General features: G+C 41.2%; 1 pseudogene; it reads right to left on the minus strand.

Moving 5' to 3' along the window:
- Positions 1-6,075: 6,075 nt before the first annotated feature.
- On the minus strand, positions 6,076-6,247 carry LOC139165870 (small ribosomal subunit protein uS14-like; annotated as a pseudogene).
- Between the last annotated feature and the right edge of the window lie 1,288 nt (positions 6,248-7,535).

A 7,535-nucleotide genomic window follows, 5' to 3' on the forward strand; every position in this document is an offset into this window, starting at 1 on the left:
CACGGTGCCCGGCCACGCTCCGCCTCCCGGGAGCCCAGCTGAAAACAAAACGGCTCCAAAAATCGGCTGGGCTCCCGGGAGGCGGAGCGTGGCTGGGCACCGTGTCTTCGCCTCCATGTGGCTCTGCAGCGAAGAGGAAACAGTCACGCACCGCCTCCCGGGAGCCCGGCCGACTTTTGGAGCCGTTTTGTTTTCGGCCGGGCGGAGGCGGCGCGCGGAGGCGAAGACACGGTGAACGGTGCTTCGAGACCTCCCCGCCTCCTGAAGCGATTCCCGTAGCCTTCCCAAAGGCTCAGAACCGCCAACGCTCCTCCGGTGCCGCTCCGCCTCCTAAACCTGCGCGGTGGAGGCGTCCCTTGGCCCAGCACTCCCGGAGGCCGAAAGGCGCGGCTCTCTTCAGGGTTGGGAAGAGGAGAGGCGGCGACAGAGGCGGGACACTTTTGGTGAGTATATTGCCGCCCCCCTCTGCTCCAGCGCCTCCCCCCCCTCCCTGCCTGCAGCTTCGCTCCATAAGACGCCGCTGATTTTTCATCCTACTTTGGGAGGAAAAAAACTGCGTCTTATGGAGCGAAAAATACGGTATATAGAACCGGTAGCTGGAACTTTCACCCATTCACCGAACCGGCAGCAATGGCCGACTGGCCACACCCCTGAACTGGCTCTCTTGGTGGCGCCATCTTGTTTTTTATTCTGCACATGCTTGGAAGATGTTTTTTGCTTCTGTGCACGCATTGTGTATGTGCAAGCACAAACATACACTGCAGGCACACCTAGGCAGCATGGAAAGAAGTGAACCAGCAGTGAGGTAAGTTAGAATCCACCCCTAGGCATAATCCATGGTATAGGTATGTATCAGTGGTGATATCCATTTTTTTACTACCAGTTCTGTGGGGGTGGCATGGCTTGGTGGGCATGGTAGGGGAAGGGTTACTGCAAAATCTCCATTCCCACCCCACTCTGGAGCCAGTCAGAAGTGGTATTTGCCAGTTGTCTGAACTACTCAAAATTTCTGCTACCGGTTCTTTAGAACCTGTCAGAACCAGTTGAATTTCACCCCTGGTAAGTATCATACATATCACACAAGCTTAGACTAAAACAATTGATGGGAGACATATTACTATCAGTGATGAGTAGTAACATTAAATAATTAACCTCTGACCTAAAAGGTCTATTCCATGATGCTATATTACACATAAAACACATATTACACAATATTTAACAAACTAAGCCAGAAAATGGGAAGAAGGGGGCAACAGAAAACTGCAGAAACTGGGCAGTTTCTAAAAGGCTCTCAAGAAGAATTTGTGCAAAGATCTGCCTAGGCATAGCTGCTACCTCTCCTTAGGCAAAAATAGCAAATCCAGGAAGATCCCTAAATTGTACAATAACTCTGGGGGAGTGATCCCCCGTTGAGATTTCTCCAGATCCAGGTGACCCAAAATATCAGAATTACTCTTTCTTGTTAAAGTTAAGCCACAGCTGGTTCCTTTCCACGCAGATCCAGTCAGTTTTCATGATCTATCTTAGATTCTAAAATCTATTAGATATGATGATGATGATGATGATGATGATGATGATGATGATGATGTAATGAGAAGAGCCAAAGGACAAGAAAAGAAAAAGGAACGGAAAAGAAAAGAAGTAGGACAGGAAATCATTTTACAAGGTATGCTTCTATTAATTTGCATTAATTTGCTACAGATCAGGAATTATAATTTTAAAAAATCTTAAACTATCCACAAAGAATGTGTTAAAGCCAGCTAGTTAAACATGAAAAAGAAACAAATGACAAGATATTAACATAAAGCCAACTATGGCCTTTTATTAGTAGTATCATTATTTATTTTAAATTTGTAAATACACCATTCATTCATTCATTCATTCATTCATTCATTCATTCATTCATTCATTCATTCATTCATACAATTTATATGACCATCCATTTTGCTACTATGATCCTGATAATAAACAAGGTTAAAATCAGGGATTATTTTTTTAATACTCACCAACTTCTATTATAAATTTTATAGATATTTTTACCATCTTGCTGTGATTTGAATTTTAAGGGATGGTGGATTTTTTTCCTATTTAATCATGCCATATTTTCAGAGATTGTTTGGACCAGGGGCAGTTTTCTTGACAAGAGTTTTCAGATGTGATTTTGATTGATTACTAGAGTTGGAAGGGACCTTGTAGGTCATCTAGTCCATCCCACCCCACACCATTTCAGACAAATGGCTGCCCAATCTCTTCTTGACAGTCTCAAGTGTTGGCGCTCTCACAACCTTCGTAGGCAAGCTGTTCCACTGGTTTGCTATTGATTCTTTCCTAGGGCTGGGAAAAAGTAACTGACCCAAGACCAATCAGTTGGCTTTGTATCTAAGGCCAGACTAGAACATATAGCCTCACGGCTTTTAGCCTGATGCTTTAACCACTACACAAAACTGGCTCAGGAATATAGCACCAAGTCTGTAACCCCTTCAACCATATGCATCTTTTCCCAAATTCATATGTCAGCAAGGATGCAATTATAGAGCTGCAGGCAAGGTATATTTAAAACTGCTTTTTTTTTTGGTGTTTCAATCTTAAATTCTGCACAGACTTAATCTACCAGTAGATTTCATTCTACCACTTTCTGAGCCCCTTTTCATGGTGACAACAAATAATTAATTACTATTCTGTAGCTTCTTAAAAGACTTTACTAAACAAGTCTATTCCTAACAAGATTAAAAAAAACAAGCAAACATATCAACTTCATATTCCTATATATTGTTCCCATTTTCTCCTTTTCTATTTCTTAAATAAATGGTGCTTTGGAAACAATTGATTTTTCTGGATAGCGCATTGATCATACACCTAGCCTGAGGATAGAATGTGGCTTCAAAAACAATAATAACTAAGGCAATCATCTAATTTTAGTGAAATAAAAACCGAAAATGTACATCCTCTAGAATAATCTCTAAGATGACTTTTGATGCCTTATGCTTGTACTTCATCCTCAGTGACATGGTAATCTACTAAAGTTCTTCACACAATTTTTCTCTTTGCAATCTGGGAAGAACAGATTCACCAGTGATTGTGCTCATTTATAAAAGCATCCAAAACAAAATTGAACCCCAAGGCTGATAAACTATAAAGATGCTGATCAGATCTCAGCAGCAGTAACAGAATGGACAATGCTTTGGGGCTCACTCAGCTAAAAGACAGCATGAGGAGATGAATGGCTTTATATACCCAATTACAAACACCACAGCTTTGTTGAATGAATGCGGAAATCATAAAATATGTTGCATGCCTTTTATTAAGTAAGGAATACTTGTGAAGATTTACTAACTTTTAGGTAATTTAATTCCCCTTCACTGTATTTTCTTTTTCTGCAGAAAACTAAATCAAAGAATCATTTGGAAAGAACAAACCGATAGAGCAAACTTATAATGCCAAAGCGTAAATGGCTAATTGGTTTTGTTTATCAATAAAGATTGAGTTGCCTGCTTCATACCCAGACACAATTCATTCGTTTACAGAAACTCCATCGCAGTAGGACAAATATATGGTATCTTATATAAGATTTCTTCTCTCTGGAAAGATAGAGAGAGAGAGAGGGAGAAGTGTTTCTTTTTGAGTTACCCTTTGAGTTATTCTTTGACTTTGGAAAAAAAAAAAGCCACCAGGAAAAATATGTGTGTGGAAAAATTAAAAAGTTACATTTTTTATTTGTGTCTACTTTGTCGTGGTGTCTCTTAATTCATTCTCTACATTAATGACCTCTGTGACCATATCGAAAGCAACTGTGTTCTTTTTGCCGACGATGTGAAACTTTTCAACACCACTGACAACACACTCACTCTCCAAAAAGACCTGGACTTTGTCTCAGACTGGTCTAACACCTGGCAACTTCAAATATCAACCAACAAATGCTCTACCCTCCACATCGGCAAAAAGAATACAAACCGCACATATGAACTGAATAAACAATCTCTCACTGCCAACCCACACTCAGTAAAAGGCCTTGGAATACTAATATCGAATTACCTAAGTGCTAAAGCCTACTGCAACAATATCGCCAAAAAAGCTTCTAGAGTTGTTAACCTGATCCTACGCAGCTTCTGCTCAGGCAATCTCACACTATTCACAAGAGCCTACAAAACTTTTGCCAGACCCATCCTAGACTACTGCTCATCTGTCTGGAACCCATACCACATCTCAGACATCAACACCCTTGAAAATATCCAAAGATATTTCACCAGAAGAGCACTTCGCTGCTCCACTCGAAACAGAACATCCTACGAAAATAGACTAACAATCCTGGGCCTAGAAAGCCTAGACCTACGATGCCTAAAACACGATTTGAGTATTGCCCACAAGATCATATGCTGCAACGTCCTACCAGTCAATGACTACTTCAACTTCAACCGCAACAACACAAGAGCACGCAACAGATTCAAACTTAATACGAACCGCTCCAAACTTGACTGTAAAAAATATGATTTCAACAATTGAGTTATCGAAGCATGGAACTCATTACCGGACTCAATTGTGTCAACCCCTAACCCCCAACATTTCTCCCTTAGACTCTCCACAATTGACCTCTCCAGGTTCCTAAGAGGCCAGTAAGGGGCATACATAAGTGCACTGATGTGCCTTTCGTCCCCTGTCCAATTGTCTTTCCTTTCTTTCACCTATCATATATATTCTCTTCCTTTCATATATCCTCTCCTCTAAGTTCACGTTTACCCTTATATATATTACCAGATGTCTATTTTTCTTCCTATGTTATTTGTGTATTGGACAAATGAATAAAGGAATAAATAAATAAATAACCTGCCTTGTAATGGCAGGGTCATCTTAGGCTCACCTTCACTATTTCTAGTTTCATCAGTTCCAGCATTCATGCAGCTGCTTTCTTTAAAAAGAGAGTGGGAAGATGCTGCTAATAGGATTTTAACGTTATTTTTTTAAATTTAGGAGCCACCCAAAATAGATTTTCATAGATATGCTACAGATAGATGACATGTCAATATGGCTGGAATTATGGTGATTGTAACATATAAATAGGAAACACTGCCAACATTGGAAAGAACACAGCTGTTCTATACAGTTGCACAGTAGAAGCAGCGATGGGGCACGAGCCGGAACGCTAAATTGTGCTCGCCGCGGCGGCTCCTAAGTTCTTGTGGGACCAGTGTGATTTTGCTGCTGCACCTGAGAAGGTAGCAAAATCGCGCACGGAACCACAGGTAAAACCTCGCTGAAACATGGGCGCAATTTTGCTACCTCCATAGGTGCAGCAGCAAAATCGCACTGGTCCCGCAAGAACTTAGGAGCTGCTGCAGCGAGCGCAATTTAGCGTTCCGGCTTGTAGCCCATTGCTGAGTAGAAGTCTTGATGACTCTTATCCAGCCCTGTCCAACAGGTGTGCCAACCTCTTCCTATGTCTTCGTCTTCAACTATTATATAGAAACATAGAACATTGATGGCAGAAAAAGACCTCATGGTCCATCTAGTCTGCCCTTAAACTATTTCCTGTATTTTATCTTAGGATGAATATATGTTTATCCCAGGCATGTTTAAATTCAGTTACTGTGGATTTACCAACCATGTCTGCTGGAAGTTTGTTCCAAGCATCTACTACTCTTTCAGTAAAATAATATTTTCTCAGGTTGCTTCTGATCTTTCCCCCAACTAACCTCAGAGTGTGGCCCCTTGTTCTTGTGTTCACTTTCCTATTAAAAACACTTCCCTCCTGAACCTTATTTAACCTTTTAGCATATTTAAATGTTTTGATCATGTTCCCCCCCCTTTCCCTTCTGTCCTCCAGACTATACAGATTTAGTTCATTAAGTCTTTCCTGATATGTTTTATGTTTAAGACCTTCCAGCATTTTTGTAGCGTTCAATTTTGTCAATATCTTTTTGTAGGTGAGGTCCCCAGAACTGAACACAGTATTCCAAATGTGGTCTCGCCTGCGCTCTATACAGCGGGATCACAATCTCCCTCTTCCTGCTTGTTATACCTCTGGCTATGCAGCCAAGCATTCTACTCGCTTTCCCTACTGCCTGTACAATTACTGTAGAATTAATCCAACTTAAGGAAGCCGATGTCCTTGGTGTACTGACGGATGCACTGGCGATACATGTGAAGGCCGTCCTTGCGAATCAATCCATTGCCATTTGGAACATACGCTGCAGGAGCGCGAGCCCTGCCCAAATTTCCTGGGGTGGCTCTGGTAGAGCTGCTGATGTCCCATAGTGGAGAGTCGCATGGCGGATGCCGAAAGGGAGAAATGCACACATTTCTTTGCCACAATATTTCCAAGCGTTTCGTTCATTCTGCTTTACCTTTTCTTCAGTTCTGTTCAGTTTCTGCGCTCTTCCATTGCTTCCTTCTTTCAATTTTTTGAATTAGTTTGTTAAGTACTGTATAACATGTGTATTATGTATATTACAGTAATTTTGGGAATACAGTATAAGATGCATATTCCCACCCAAAAGAGGCTGAAAATTTGGGTGCATCTTATACTCCAAATGTAGCTTTTTTCCACCCAAAGCTTTTCCCCCCAGCCCCAATGAGGTGCTAACAATCTTCCTGGCTTGCAGGATTTTTTCATTGCTACTCCAGAGATGTTTTTTTCCAGCCCTAAGTCTTTGCAGGCTTCTTTTCATTGCTACTCCCTCCAAAGAAGATTTTTTTCCAGCCCTAAGCAGGGAATAAAATAATGTGCTAAAGCTGACCAGACCAAGGATGCTAGCCAGATGAATACCTAGTAGGCATATCTTTTCCCCCTATTTTTCTCCCACCAAAATAAAGTGCGTCTTATACTATGGTGCATTTTACACTCTGAAAAATACAGTATGTGTAATACGGCATCAAGGATGAACCTTTTAGGCCAGAGGTTAATTATTTAAAGTTACTACTTATCACTGATAGTAATATATATTTCCATCAATTGTTTGTTTTAATGTAGGCTTGTATGATACTTAAATATAAGCATATAATACACACATCTGCTACTTCATACATGTTGGAACCCCCCCCCCCCCCAAAAAAAAATTACCTGTTATAGTATCCCCAGTATTGACTCATGGTATCATTAGTGCTGATATTAGGAGCCAAGACCCATTGCTATGCATTTTGGTTATAGCACTTCAAAAATTCCTTTGTACTTTTCAATTGAGTACAGTATATGAGAATCACATGTCTGTTCTGTCTGGGTCACTCCAGAAGCCAATACCAACCCAAAAAGAGAAGCCAGACACACTGGTAAAAGGCAAAGGCAGTTTATATAATTCAAGGAAAACACAGGTAACAGAAAATGTCCTTACAAACAGGAAAAACGCTGGAACTTCAAATATATACATGAAGGGAATAGTCCATGAAGCAATACCAGATTCTTGCTGCCAAGACGAAGTTGTAGATAGCAAACAGACGCCTCCCACGAGCCTTCCAGACTGCGAGGCCACAAGCCAAGATCAGAGATGCTGAGAATCAAAATAGGTCACCGCAACTCCAATTGATAACACTCCACATGGCTTTAA

The sequence above is a fragment of the Erythrolamprus reginae genome, chromosome 3, assembly GCF_031021105.1.
Source record: "Erythrolamprus reginae isolate rEryReg1 chromosome 3, rEryReg1.hap1, whole genome shotgun sequence".
Classification (NCBI taxonomy): Eukaryota; Metazoa; Chordata; class Lepidosauria; order Squamata; family Dipsadidae; genus Erythrolamprus; species Erythrolamprus reginae.